The 8,094-nt window shown below is 38.4% G+C and overlaps 1 long non-coding RNA gene across 1 annotated transcript; it reads right to left on the minus strand.

Moving 5' to 3' along the window:
- Window positions 1-540: 540 nt before the first annotated feature.
- On the minus strand, window positions 541-2,611 carry LOC135453632 (uncharacterized). Its single transcript, XR_010441904.1, has 3 exons — window positions 2,534-2,611; window positions 1,400-1,474; window positions 541-693 (listed from the first exon to the last, which is right to left on the minus strand). It is a non-coding gene; the product is annotated as an uncharacterized LOC135453632 (long non-coding RNA).
- Between the last annotated feature and the right edge of the window lie 5,483 nt (window positions 2,612-8,094).

An 8,094-nucleotide genomic window follows, 5' to 3' on the forward strand; every position in this document is an offset into this window, starting at 1 on the left:
GAGGAAGTTAAAAATCCATGAATTCCTCACCTTATTCACCCATAAAACAAACCGGATAACAGACACAGTAGCCTTGGTTATAGGACCCATGTTTAGATAAAGGCCTACAAATGGGAGAAATACAGCCACGATCACATGCCACCCAGACCAGGGCAAGCTGGACCACATGGTGTCGCTTAATGAGGTTTCTATAGCAGCACACAAAAAATTAGATTACTCAAGAACTGTTATTCCCTTTTTGTTTCTATGCCCTTGAGCCCACATTGGGAGCCAAAATCTGCCTTGGTTTGGAAAAACAGGAGTCTGCTAAGGAAGGCAGGAGCCTCCCCTGAGATGGAGAATGTAAACCCTCCCCACTCCTCCAAATTGCTATAAATTTTAAATTAAGGGGCTGTCAGGCAAAAAAATGGGAGCAGGAAATAACAGTTCTTTAATAGGGAAGAGAAGAAAAAAAAGGATAAAACAAACAAGCCCGTACGCTAGAACAACATGACAGAGTCAGAACCCAACCTGACACCCTGTGTGTCAGGGTGCTGGTAGCAGTCCAAATGGAAATGTGGCTGAAGTCCTCCTGAAGGGTCATGTGGGGTTCTGTTGGAGCAAGGGGGTCCTGTAGAGAAGGATGTATTCTTCCTCTGAAGATCCAGTGGAAGAAGAGACAGCCATACAGTTGGTAATAGAAAACATCTTGCACTGCAATATGGAACAGGTTTTGAAACCACAAAGCCCAGAGCTCCAGGCACACTGTAGCTGCAAAAGGCATCCCAAAGGGGAACGCAAAACTACCACAACATGGCTTCCACCACAGCTTTTACCTTGGATCCAGCCTTACCCTAAGGCACAGTTTACGGCCTAGGGTTAGGGTTACACCTAGGGCTCTAGCTAGGATTAGGGTTTTCAAACCACAAAGCCCAGAGCTCCAGGAACACTGCAGCTGCAAAAGCCAGTCTAAGAGGAACACAAAACTGCCACAACAGGGCTTCCACCACTGATTTTTCCTTGGAACCAGCCTTAGCCTAAGGCTGCGTTTACTGCTTAGGGTCTGGGTTCCAGGTAGGGTTAAGAGTTTTGAAACCACAAAGCCAGGAGCCTCCAGACACACTGCAGCTGCAAAAGGCATCCCAAGGGGAACACAAAAGTGATCAGGTGAAGAGTTTGCTCTGTAAAACCTTAGTATGATGTCAAGAATGCTTTGTTGTGGATTACCATTGTTTGGGATAATTTATCCCTTATTCTCCATGTAGGTATAGAAAAAAATTAAGTAGTTACAAGGCTTTTGCAGCTGTTCTTGTATTTTGGGATAGTAAGGACTTAGGGTAGTAAGCAAAACTGTGGTGGATTTTACTATTGACTTTATTGCTTTTTCATTTTGAAATAACTGCTTTGCATTTCAGCTTACCCGTCAGTATAATGAGAAGAATAATATCTTCCTTCGTGCCCAAAAGATGTTGAATTATGCCTGTGATGTCACGGACTTAAAATTGAAAAACATTGTGATTGAAAGGAAGTATTGGCATGCCCCAAGGTAACTGGAGTGAGCTGTTTCCTCCTCAGCTTAACTGTGATAGTAGAATTTTAATTAGCAGTTCCAAAACTTTGTCTTAACATAGTCTGGTAACATATCTCAGTAGAGCAGTGTCCTAGGGTGACTTTATGATGCTTGTATCCCCAGTCATCTTTCAAGTTAATGCTGGATATTATATTCTCTGCCTTCAAGACCGGTTCTGAGAACCAAGGTGGGGACAAGAAGAAGCGCGTAGTTTGTTATCAAAGGCTGCACTCACTCTTCTAAAAGCAACACTGCTCCACATTCTGTGCTATACTGTGTTGTCTGGGCACTGACGGAGCAGAACAGATTCTTCCTTTGCTTTTCAGTTGGTTTAGCTGGCTGAGGCAGACTTTTCCCTGGACTGTCTATTTTTCTTCCCCTTTTCTTGGAACTGTTCAAACCTGCTCTGGACTGGGACTTGGGGAACACTGAGAGCTTGCACTTTGTGGCGTATGGGGGTCTACTCTGGGCAGCAGCCTTTCTCAGTGCCAGAGGGATTGATAACAGAGCGAATATCCACAGGTGAGACTTTCTGAATTTGTCGTCTCTTCAGAGTGGCAAATGAGTTTTGTCATCTGGTATTGTTCATTTTTTGTGCTGGAGAGTGCTTTGCCTGTTAAATAAACAGGTTTTTTCCACTTCTCTCCAAGGAAATTTTTCCCAAACCAGTTGAGGGGAGGGGCCGTGTGGGTGGGCTTCCTTGGGGGGGCCCTTTTAGAGGTTTTCTGCCAAATTTGCCCTCAACCAGGAGAAGCAGGATGTGCAGCTTAGAGAATGATGGAATCACTTTGGTTGGAAAAGACCTTTAAGAACATTGAGTCTAAATGTAATTAGCAAATACAACCATCAAGAAATGTTTTGCTGTCTGAAGAGAACATGGTTTATCTGGTAAGCTTTGCAAGTATTTCTGTCATCACAAGCATGCATGTCCAATGCAATAGATGGGAATATAGTTGTTGTTGTTATATTTCTAGAGTCCCATACCTTCTCTTGGTGTTTTCTTACAGCTGCAGATCTTCACAGCACAGACTCCTTCTTCTGCATGTTGCTCCTTCTTAGCCGGGGCTCCTTCCAAGCTCTCCCTGACTGGCCAACCCACTCCCTTTTATCCCAGCTACGTTCACTAGCCACAGCTGCAGCCCAATGAAGGACATTGCAGCTGCAACCCATCAAGATCAACTGGGACCTACTGGGGCAAGGCCTATATAAAGATATTCTAGTACTATACAGATATTTTACTAGGACTTAGAGGAACAGGTTTTACATAGACATATTTACATATTCTATAATACAGATATTTCACTGGGACTCAAAGGCCACCTCTACTATATATAGTAAGAAACCTGTGCAAATCAACAGAATGATTCTCAGGATAGGATATTGGCATGTTTCATCCTTCTTCCTGACTCTTTCAAATTAATTATTTTTATAAAGTAATATTGGAATTGTTACTCTTTTGACAGTTCTTAGTGTATTACTGATATTTTTGGCATATGAATGCTGAATGGGTTAATTCACCTAGTTTTTCAGATAAAGACCAAAATTTAGTGTTGCTTAAGGGGGAGGCAGAAATCTTTAAATCCTCCAGCCTCCTTCTTATACCTAATTTCTATTACAAAATCAGTGAACAATCTTGTCCCTTAAGGTCCAGCTAGCTCAGTTTATACCAACAGGGTGACATTAGTGGGGCTGACATGACGCTGCACACAGAAGCCCTCAGTGTGCAGCTCTAGCAGACAGTAATTCCATACAGCTGGACAATCCCAGTGCTGACTTTGGATCACCAGAAGAGTAGAACTAGAGAGATTTGATGGAGAGCTCTCTGGAGAAAGTGACCTGAAGAAGACAGCAGAAATCCCATCTGTGTGTTTGTACAAATAATTTGAATACCATTTACAGGAAAAGATCTTCAAATTGATCTAGCTTTTTCTGCAGATTATTTGTCAACTATATGCATTACATGGTCAGTTTCACTGAGCATCTGAAATAGAGCTGTGTTTAAGTGGATTGATTCAGGGTTGGGAAACAGTGAAATAAAGCTTTTCAGGAATACCTGACATCCAAGTCCTGCAGAAATTTATCTATTTTTAATGTCCAGATGCTTTTTAAAATAATGGGTGACGATTTAGCTACCTAATAGTTTTAATCGGAAATACAAAGAAAATTTTAAACTCACATCTTTTATAGCTTGAATATTTTTCTTCATTTATTTCCTGGTTTCCAATTCAGTTATACAAATCATATGATTAGGTAATGAGAACTCATGCTGTATGAAAATATTTCATGCTATACTTCCAAGTCAAGGCCATGTTTGTCCTGGAACTGTTTATAAAAAAATTCTGTCTGGATTTGCTCTTCCTCACACTCATTATTATATGAAAATAATTTAAATCTTATATTTTGACTTTACATGGTGCAATTACATTCAGAAATGCAAGGCTCTATTGTTAGATTGTTTATATGGCTTTCTGGCACTTCTAGCTTCCCACAACCACTCTTTGCAGCTGTATATTTTTGCAGTAAGGCATCATAGGGGTCTGTGAGAAGTTTTAATGTGAAGCAGAACTAACATGCAAAATACACATGACATATTTCACTTCAGAAAGTTGCAGTTTGCTTAGATGGAATGAAATATGAAATAAATAAACTTAACACAATATTTTAAAATCTTGGATATCTATGACCTGGGTCAGTTTGCAGGACAGGACTCTGCAGAAATGCAGACGTGAAGTCCAAGGAATAGAGCAGAAGGTGTATTGGGCAGGGGTACAGAAGATTGCTTTGAAGGGTGATGTAAGCAAGATTGCATCCTATAAAGATAGCAGGTGCTTCTGCTGGTGTCAACATGGAAAATTTGCGCCACCAGCCTAGTTTTCTGGGGACATTTGATCTGTACACTCTTCAGGGCTTGCAGATGTGAATGAATCTGTTCTTTGATCTTTTTTTTTCTTTTGAATGTCTATGACCTGATTTGCTATTGTGTACTGTACCGTATCATTTTATAAACAGACATGATTCAACTGTTTGAAAGCTGTAGTTGAAAGTGAGGTTGCAATTATGAGTCGGCTTTCAAAAGAATTAATTTTCTGCTTTAAGCAAAATATCAATAGAAACATTCAATCCACTCCTATGATACGGATTCTTTTTGAATTTACAGGGTAATTTGCATTAGTGATTGTACTGCATGTGCAATAAATACAACTTGCTTGGTTTCTAATGATGCTAATAGTCCTCTTTGTTTTACTGTAAGGATTGAATCCACCATCATTATTTTCCTGTTCTTATTGTGCTGTAAAGGAAAAATAGTTTTGCATTAACCAAGGAGTAAAATGCATGCGTTTTAGCATCATTCTTGCAGGTAGTCCTCAATTCTGAAAATACCTCTCAGAAGCTGCATCAAATGGGAAAGCTAGACAGATAGCAGAATGCAGAACCTGCCATTTAGGACTGAGTACAAAATAAAAACCAAGAAATTCTTCATGGATGCTGCATAAGTATAAAGACGCCATTATTTAAAGGTGAAAACTAGTCAATGGGAAAATTGTTTGATGAATTAAAAGCTATGCTAATCAAGTGACTACAGTGTCAAGTGTGCTACAAGGCTTTTTTGTAATTAACATCATTCCCAGCATGAAAAAATACTATTTTTCTTGTAGATTGTTTAAGAGTGCACAACAGTTTGGAAAAAACTGATTTTCTTTTTATATTAATAAGAACTGTGTATCATTCTAAGAGATACTGTGAACAGGTTTTTGAAAACAATCTTATTTTGAAGGTTCATTCTATTCATAAATACTTCACATAAAAAAATTGATCTGCTCTTCATCCTGAAGACTCTTAAAGGAAAATGTCTTTGTTGCATTCCCTTCTCACTAGTTCAGGAGCTCAGTCTTACCTGCATTCTAATGCTTTTTTATGTTCCTGATGGCACAGCTTAGACATCCTTGTCTTCATTACCATCACAATTTCCATATCAAGTGATGAGAATTTTTCTTCAGGATTGGTGAAGCTAAGTGTCATGACATTTATTTCAAGTCAATTTGAATTTTTTTTTTCCAAAGGAATCTCTTCCTTCCTAATGAAAACCATTGGCAATAGCAAACCTACACAGTTTTCAGAAAGTGAAATAAGACATCTCCACTGTACGATGTCCTCCTTTTTTCACTGCTGTTTTCTTCTTCTATCACCTTACAATTACTTTCTTCAAAATCTTTTTAAACCTTTACATTTTTATTTATAGCTAATTACTTTCACAGTGTGCTATAGCATATGTATTTGAAAAGGCCATTTGTACATATTCAAATGGCTTACTTCTGTTCTATTACGAAATGGCTGCACTTATATTAAGGAAACATAAAGGTGCAGTAATATTTTATCTTATACAAAATTTAAAAACCCCCAACTATTAAAAATGATACCAGAAAATGATGTCTGTAAGACCATGGCAGGAGGCTTTTTCCAGAACAATGTGCAATTCTTCCCAATTCTATTTTTCCCTCCAATTACTTTGTACACAAATATTTTTACACAGTCTTCTAGTAGTGGCATGTTACTACTGGAGCAGAGTATTGCCCTGCCAGCATTGGAATTGACTCGATTGTAGTTGTGTTCAAATTTGCTGATGAGACAAGGTGTTTTTGCTGAACACATTTTAGCAAGCAAGAGAGCTTCTTAGTCTTTAGATGCTATGAGTCCCAGAAGAAAATGAATGAGGTGATGACATGCCTTGTGTTCTGAAGAGAGATCAAAAACTTATTTTGGGGTCACCCCCCTCTTGGTACATAAAGAGCACAGAGGGCTTTGAAGCAGCACTTTTACCCTCTTTGCATTCACTTAGTAAATCGGAGGCAGAGCTTGTCCCAAGGTTTGTGCAAAAATACTTTTTGATGCAACTCTTAACCAGACAATATCTCTGGGAAAATTTGCAGTGGCAGAAAGCAAGCCCTTCCTGGGAAATCTACTGAAATGGTTCCGAAGTTATTCCCATTCACCGTTGCTAACCTCTGCTGTCTAGCTGTCAGATATATTTGGGACCATGTTGAAAGAATTCTAAACAATGTACTGATGCTACACTATTGAGTCAACATAGGTCTTTTCCATAGGTGTCAGGGAAAAATATTTTTATTGGTAAAAATGATAGAGAACAATACCAGCATGGCAGAAAAAAATTTACAATAGAATGAAGATGCCCAGAATTCTTATTTTGAAGTTATACAGAGTCAATACTTTCTAAAGGAGGTTGTGAAACTTATATAAGTAGGAGTACATTCCACATGACTGGTGCACAAATTCATGATTCCGACTTACAAAAAACATATTATTAAAGGACAAATGTTCTGCCTTGTAGACAAGTAACCCATTAGTAATTTTATCCAAGGTAGGAGTAGACCAAGTATTCCTACAAGACAGTAGTAGTACTACAAAAAGACTTTTGGCATCTATTGAACTACAGGAAACTTGAGAAAGTCGAAGAGTGTCTTTGCCTGTTGCAAGCTGTACTTCATATTTGCTAGTACTGCTTCAACATTGTCTAAAAAATACTTGTCAAAATAAGGCTATTGCATACAAGCAACTGTAACTATCCATTCTGTTCCAGCTAATTTAACCTAGCAGGTATGAGTAACACACTCTAGTTGAATATTCTAATGCACAGATTGAGTATACCATCGCTAAGCAATGGGGACTCTGGATAAAGCAGCAAATGCAGATGAATTTCAGGGAGGGAAATTGTTGGAGAGTTAACTGCAGACTTCACAAGAAATGATGTCCAGTAATCCCAACCAGAAAGAAATAGAACTCCATTTTCAAATGGGTTGCATCTATGGTCCTCTGTTCTTCCTAGATGAAGGAACTGTGTTTTGAATCAATCTTCAAGATGGGATGGCTAAAGACCTTAGATGCCTCCAATTTTTTTTTCTTTTTTTCCAGAAGCAACTGTCTCAAAACCTCTTTAAAGCTGACTTTTTCCCTTAAGATGCCATCATTTAAAAGAGCACCTTTTCATTTAACTATTTCAAACATCATTTATGAATTTAGACTAAAAGTAACACTTTTCCTAGTAATCTTTCTTTTTTTACAGCTCAGTGCTAACATAGGCAGCAAAGAAGAGAACAGACCACAGCTCTTTCTGGAGCATCTTGAACAAATGCCCTTGCTTATGTTCTAATCATTCACTTCACCAAAATACCTAATGATGAAGAAAATGTTGTTTACATGGCAATGAATGGGTGTGATTTCTCAAGTAGAATTTGTATCACATAGATGATACTTGGTAAACAGCAAATGAAGGGGTTTTCTTCAGCTCTCAGACTGATGTTACATGTGGGCAATTAAAAAAAAAAAAAACAAAACAAGAAGGATATTTTTTAACATGTGAATTTAATTACACCCCTACCATGGACATCTGAATCTTATGAGTAGATAGTGTCTGATTTAGAAAAACATAAAAAAATGATTACAGTTTAAAGAAACACAGGATCATAAACCCTTTGCTGATGGAATGCAGCCTATTCATCAGTTGAAATGAAGCAGGTAGACAGGAAATA

This window comes from Zonotrichia leucophrys, chromosome 13 (genome assembly GCF_028769735.1).
Source record: "Zonotrichia leucophrys gambelii isolate GWCS_2022_RI chromosome 13, RI_Zleu_2.0, whole genome shotgun sequence".
Lineage (NCBI taxonomy): Eukaryota > Metazoa > Chordata > Aves > Passeriformes > Passerellidae > Zonotrichia > Zonotrichia leucophrys.